The following is a 7,066-nucleotide window of genomic DNA, read 5'->3' as shown; positions in this document are numbered from 1 at the left end:
CATGAAAGAATGCTCAACATCATTAATCATTAGAGAAATGTCTATTTAGGTCTTCTGCCCATTTTTGGATTGGGTTGTTTGTTTGTTTGTTATTGAGCTGCATGAGCTGCTTGTAAATGTTGAAGATTAATCCTTTGTCAGTTGCTTCATTTGCAAATATTTTTTCCCATTCTGAGGGTTGTCTTTCCATCTGGTTTATGGTTTCCTTTGCAGTGCAAAAGCTTTTAAGTTTCATTAGGTCCCAGTTGTTTATTTTTGTTTTTATTTCCATTTCTCTAGGAGGTGGGTCAAAATGGATCTTGCTGTGATTTATGTCGTAGAGTGTTCTGCCTATGTTTTCTTCTAAGAGTTTGATAGTGTCTGGCCTTACATTTAGGTCTTTAATCCAGTTTGACTTTATTTTTGTGTATGGTGTTAGGGAGTGTTCTAATTTCATTCTTTTACATGTAGCTGTCCAGTTTTCCCAGCACCACTTTGAAGAGGCTGTCTTTTCTCCACTGTATATTCTTGCCTCCTTTATCAAAGATAAGGTGACCATATGTGTGTGGGTTTATCTCTGGGCTTTCTATCCTGTTCCACTGATCTATATTTCTGTTTTTGTGTCAGTACCATACTGTCTTGATTACTGTAGCTTTGTAGTATACTCTGAAGTCAGGGAGCCTGATTTCTCGAACTCTGTTTTTCTTTTTCAAGACTGCTTTGGCTATTTGGGGTCGTTTGTGTTTCCATACAAATTGTGAAAATATTTGTTCTAGCTCTGTGAAAAATGACAGTGGTAATTTGATAGGGATTGCATTGAATATGTAGATTGCTTTGGGTAGTATAGTCATTTTCACAATGTGGATTCTTCCAATCCAATAATATGGTATATCTCTCCATCTGTTTGTAGCATCTTTAATTTCTTTCATCAGTGTCTTATAATTTTCTGCATACAGGACTTTGTCTCCTTAGGTAGGTTTATTCCTAGATATTTTATTCTTTCTGTTGCAATGGTAAATGGGAGTGTTTTCTTAATTTCACTTTCACTTTCAGATTTTTCATCATTAGTGTATAAGAATGCAAGGGATTTCTGTGCATTAATTTTGTATCCTGCTACTTTACCAAATTCATTGATTAGCTTTAGTAGTTTTCTGGTAGCATCTTTAGGATTCTGTATGTATAGTATCATGTCATCTACAAACAGTGACAGCTTTACTTCTTCTTTTCCGATTTGGATTCCTTTTATTTCTTTTTCTTCTCTGATTGCTGTGGCTAAAACTTCCAAAACTATGTTGAATAATAGTGGTGAGAGTGGGAAACCTTGTCTTTTTCCTGATCTTAGTGGAAATGGTTTCAGTTTTTCACCACTGAGAACGATGTTGGCTGCAGGTTTATCATATATGGCCTTTATTATATTGAGGTAAGTTCCCCTATGCCTACTTTCTGGAGCATTTTTATCATAAATGGGTGTTGAATTTTGTCAAAAGCTTTCTCTGCATCTATTGAGATGATCATATAGTTTTTCTCCTTCAATTTGTTAATATGGTTTATCACACTGATTGATTTGCATATATTGGAGAATCTTTGCATTCCTGGGATAAACCCCACTTGATCATAGTGTATGATCCTTTTAATGTGCTGTTGGATTCTGTTTGCTAGTATTTTGTTGAGGATTTTTGCATCGGTGTTCATCAGTGATATTGGCCTATAGTTTTCTTTCTTTGTGACGTCTTTGTCTGGTTTTGGTATCAGGGTGATGGTGTCCTCATAGAATGAGTTTGGGAGTGTTCCTCTCTCTGCTATATTTTGGAAGAGTTTGAGAAGGATAGGTGTTAGCTCTTCTCTAAATGTTTGATAGAATTCACCTGTGAAGCCATCTGGAACTGGGCTTTTGTTTGTTGGAAGATTTTTAATCACAGTTTCAATTTCTGTGCCTGTGATTGGTCTGTTCATATTTTCTATTTCTTCCTGGTTCAGTCTTGGAAGGTTGTGCGTTTCTAAGAATTTGTCCATTTCTTCCAGGTTGTCCATTTTATTGGCATATAGTTGCTTGTAGTAATCTCTCATGATCCTTTGTATTTCTGCAGTGTCAGTTGTTACTTCTCCTTTTTCATTTCTAATTCTATTGATTTGAGTCTTCTCCCTTTTTTTCTTGATAAGTCTGGCTAATGGTTTATCAGTTTTGTCTATCTTCTCAAAGAACAAGCTTTTAGTTTTATTGATCTTTGCTATCATTTCCCTCATTTATTTTTCATTTATTTCTGTTCCTATCTTTATGATTTCTTTCCTTCTGCTAACTTTGGGGATTTTTTGTTCTTCTTTCTATAATTGCTTTAGGTGTAAGATTAGCTTGTTTATTTGAGATGTTTCCTGTTTCTTAAGGTAGGATTGTATTGCTACAAACTTCCCTCTTAGAAGTGCTTTTGTTGCATCCCATAGGTTTTGGGTCATCGTGTCTCCATTGTCATTTGTTTCTAGGTATTTTTTTATTTCCTCTTCGATTTCTTCAGTGACCTCCTGGTTATTAAGTAGTGAATTGTTTAGCCACCATGTGTTTGTAGTTTATACAGACTTTTTCCTGTAATTGATATCTAGTCTCATAGCGTTTTGGTCAGAAAAGATAGTTGATACATTTCAATTTTCTTAAATTTACCAAGGCTTGATTTGTGACCCAAGTTATGATCTATCCTGGAGAATGTTCCATGAGCACTTGAGAAGAGTGTGTATTCTGTTGTTTTTGGATGGAATGTCCTATAAATATCAATTAAGTCCATCTTGTTTAATGTATCATTTAAAGCTTGTGTTTCCTAATTTATTTTCATTTTGGATGATCTGTGCATTGGTGAAAGTGGGGTGTTAAAGTCCCCTACTGTGATTGTGTTACTGTCGATTTCCCCTTTTATGGCTGTTAGCATTTGCCTTATGTATTGAGGTGCTCCTATGTTGGGTGCATAAATATTTACAATTGTTATACCTTCTTCTTGGACTGATCCCTTGATCATTATGTAGTTTCCTTCTTTTTCTCTTGTAATAGTCTTTGTTTTTTCGTTTTTTGGGGGGTTTTTTTGCGGTACGCGGGCCTCGCACTGTTGTGGCCTCTCCCGTTGCAAAACACAGGTTCTGGACGTGCAGGCCCAGTGGCCATGGCTCACGGGCCCAGCCACTCCATGGCATGTGGGATCTTCCCAGACCGGGACACGAACCTGTGTCCCCTGCATCGGCAGGTGGACTCTCAACCACTGTGCCACCAGGGAAGTCCTAGTCTTTGTTTTAAAGTCTATTTTGTCTGATATGAGAATTGCTACTGCAGCTTTCTTTTGATTTCCATTTGCATGGAATATCTTTTTCCATCCCCTCACTTTCAGTCTGTATGTGTCCCTAGGTCTGAAGTGGGTCTCTTGTAGACAGCATATATACAGATCTTGTTTTTGTATCCATTCAGCCAGTCTATGTCTTTTGGTTGGAGCATTTAATCTATTTATGTTTAAGGTAATTATCGATATGTATATTCTTATTACCATTTTCTTAATTGTTTCCTGTTTGTTATTGTAGATCTTTTCCTTCTTTTGTGTTTCCTGCCTAGAGAAGTTCCTTTAGCATTTGTTGTAAAGCTGGTTTGGTGGTACTGAATTGTCTTAGCTTTTGCTTGTCTGTAAACCTTTTATTTCTCCATCAAATCTGAATGAGATCCTTGCTGGGTAATCTTCGTTGTAGGTTTTTCTCCTTCATCACTTTAAATATGTCCTGCCACTCCCTTCTGGCTTGCAGAGTTTCTGCTGAAAGATCAGCTATTAACCTTTTGGGGATTCCCTTGTGTGTTACTTGTTGTTTTTCCCTTGCTGCTTTTAATATTTTTTCTTTGTATTTAATTTTTCATAGTTTGATTAATATGTATCTTGGTGTCTTTCTCCTTGGATTTGTCCTGTATGGGACTCTCTGCGCTTCCTGGACCTGATTGACTATTTCCTTTCCTATATTAGGGAAGTTTTCAACTATAATCTCTTCAAATATTTTCTCAGACCCTTTCTTTTTCTCTTCTTCTTCTGGGACCCCTATAATTCGAATGTTGGTGTGTTTAATGTTGTCCCAGAGGTCTCTGAGACTGTCCTCAATTCTTTTCATTCTTTTTTCTTTATTCTGCTCTGTGGTAGTTATTTCCACTATTTTATATTCCAGGTCACTTATCCGTTCTTCTGCCTCAGTTATTCTTCTATTGATCCCATCTAGAGAATTTTTAATTTCATTTAGTGTGTTGTTCATAACTGTTTGTTTGCTCTTTAGTTCTTCTAGGTCCTTGTTAAACGTTTCTTGTATTTTCTCCATTGTTTTTCCAAGATTTTGGATCATCTTTACTATCATTATTCTGAATTCTTTTTCAGGTAGACTGCCTATTTCCTCTTCATTTGTTAGGTCTGGTGGGTTTTTGCTCCTTCATCTGCTGTGTGTTTCTCTGTCTTCTCATTTTGCTTAACTTACTGTGTTTGGGGTCTCCTTTTCACAGGCTGCAGGTTCGAAGTTCCCTTTGTTTTTAGTGTCTGTCCCCAGTGGCTAAGGTTGGTTCAGTGGGTTGTGTAGACTTCCTGGTGGAGGGGACTAGGTCCTGTGTTCTGGTGGATGAGGCCAGATCTTGTCTTTCTGATGGGCAGGTCCACGTCTGGTGGTGTGTTTTGGGGTGTCTGTGGCCTTATTATGATTTTAGGCTGCCTCTCTGCTAATGGATGGGGTTGTGTTCCTGTCTTGCTAGTTGTTTGGCATAGGGTGTCGAGCACTGTAGCTTGCTGGTCATTGAGTGAAGCTGGGTCTTGGTGTTGAGATGGAGATCTCTGGGAGATTTTTGCCATTTGGTATTACGTGGAGCTGGGAGGTCTCTTGTGGACCAGTGTCCTGAAGTTCGCTCTCCCACCTCAGAGGCACAGCCCTGACGCCTGGCTTTTGGGAGGTCTGAGGTTTTCTTCCAGCGTTCAGTAGGAGTTGTTCCACATGTAGATATATTTCTGATGTATTTGTGGGGAGAAAGGTGATCTCCACGTCTTACTCTTCTGCTGTCTTGAAGCCGTATCCAAGTGTTATGTTTTAATCCTACCATCTGTCTCCCCAAAGGACAGGCCTTGTACCTGTGCCCTTGAGGCCACTCTCACTTCTCATCACCAGTCCTCAGGACAGGGCCCTCTCACCAGGAATACTCTGAAATACAGAAAGGCCCTTATCTTACAGAAATATTACTTGGGATTATTAGGAAAATACAAGTTCAGAGGATTAATGCCAAAGGTTGAAATAAAAGTAAAGATAATAATATTAATAGCTATCATTTATTGAACTTCTACTCTGTACTAAGCAATATACCAGGGTTCCTATAATTCTTATAATAACTCTTATGGGCAGGTATTAATTTTAGCCTCATTAGTTGAAAAAAAAATTGGAACTCAGAAGTTAAATAACCAGCCTGATATCACAAAGCTAGGAAGTGACACCCCTGAATCTGAGTCTAGATCTCTACAACTCCAAAGCTCTTGCTGGTCCCATCAAATCCTCTGGCCCTGCATTGTCCAGTATGCTAGCTACTAGCTATATGATGCTATTTAATTTAATTAAAATCAAAGTAAACAGTGGAGAAAAGACAGCCTCTTCAATAAGTGGTGCTGGGAAAACTGGAAAGCGTGTAAAAGAATGAAATTCGAACACTCCTTAACACCATGTACAAAAATAAACTCAAAATGGATTAAAGGGGCTTCCCTGGTGGCGCAGTGGTTGAGAGTCTGCCTGCCGATGCAGGGGATACGGGTTCGTGCCCCAGTCCAGGAAGATCTCACATGCTGCGGAGCGGCTGGGCCTGTGAGCCATGGCCACTGAGCCTGCGCGTCCGGGGCCTGTGTTCCACAATGGGAGAGGCCACAACAGTGAGAGGCCCTCGTACCGCAAAAAAAAAAAAAAAAAGGATTAAAGACCTAAATGTAAGGCCAGACACTGTAAAACTCTTAGAGGAAAACATAGGCAGAACACCGCATGACATAAATCACAGCAAGATCCTTTTCAACCCCCCTCCTAGAGAACTAGAAATAAAAACAAATGGGACCTAATGAACCTGAAAATCTTTTACACAGCAAAAGAAACCATAAACAATACAAAAAGACAACCCTCGTAATGGGAGAAATTATTTGCAAACAAAGCAACTGACAAAGGATTAATCTCCAAAATATACAAGCAGCTCAATATCAAAAAAACAAAAAACCCAATCCAAAAATGGGCAGAAGACCTAAACCGACATTTATCCAAACAAGATATACAGATTGCCAACAAACACATGAAAGGATGCTCAACATCACTAATCATTAGAGAAATGCAAATCAAAAACCCAGCAAGGTATCACCTCACACTGGTCAGAATGGCCATTATCAAAACCTTTATAAGCAGTAAATGCTGAAGAGGGTGTAGAGAAAAGGGAACCCTCCTGCACTGTTGGTGGGAATGTCAATTGATACAGCCACTATGGAGAACAGTATGGAGGTTCCTTAAAAAACTAAAAATAGAACTACCATAGGACCCAGCAGTCCCACTGCTGGGCACATACCCTGCAAAAACCATAATTCAAAAAGAGTCATGTACCACAATGTTCATTGCAGCTCTATTTACGACAGCCAGGACATGGAAGCAACCTAAGTGTCCATCAACAGATGAATGGATAAAGAAGATGTGGCACATATATACAATGGAATATTACTCAGCCATAAAAAGGAACGAAACTGAGTTATTTGTAGTGAGGTGAATGGACTGTCATACAGAGTGAAGTAAGTCAGAAAGAGAAAAGCAAATACCGTATGCTAACACATACATATGGAATCTAAAAAAAAAAGAAGAAAGAAAGAAATGGTCAGAAGAACCTAGGGGCAAGATGGGAATAAAGATGCAGACCTACTAGAGAATGGACTTGAGGATATGGGGAGGGGGAAGGGTAAGCTGGGACAAAGCGAGAGAGTGGCATGGACATATATACACCACCAAACATAAAATAGATAGCTAGCGGGAAGGAGCCGCATAGCACAGGGAGATCAGCTCGGTGCTTTGTGACCACCCCTCTAGGTGGTCACAA

The 7,066-nt window shown here is 38.9% G+C and overlaps 2 protein-coding genes across 2 annotated transcripts in view; both read right to left on the bottom strand.

The window, feature by feature from the left end:
- FKTN (fukutin) overlaps positions 1–7,066 on the bottom strand; it is an 89,932-nt gene that overhangs the window by 18,127 nt on the left and 64,739 nt on the right. The gene's annotated exons all lie outside the window — the stretch shown is intronic.
- TAL2 (TAL bHLH transcription factor 2) overlaps positions 1–7,066 on the bottom strand; it is a 36,197-nt gene that overhangs the window by 18,716 nt on the left and 10,415 nt on the right. The window lies entirely within an intron of this gene.

Source organism: Monodon monoceros, unplaced genomic scaffold (assembly GCF_005190385.1).
Source record: "Monodon monoceros isolate NGI ecotype Baffin Bay Population unplaced genomic scaffold, NGI_Narwhal_1 Super_Scaffold_5, whole genome shotgun sequence".
Lineage (NCBI taxonomy): Eukaryota > Metazoa > Chordata > Mammalia > Artiodactyla > Monodontidae > Monodon > Monodon monoceros.
This window is presented reverse-complemented; position numbering and strand designations above follow the sequence as displayed.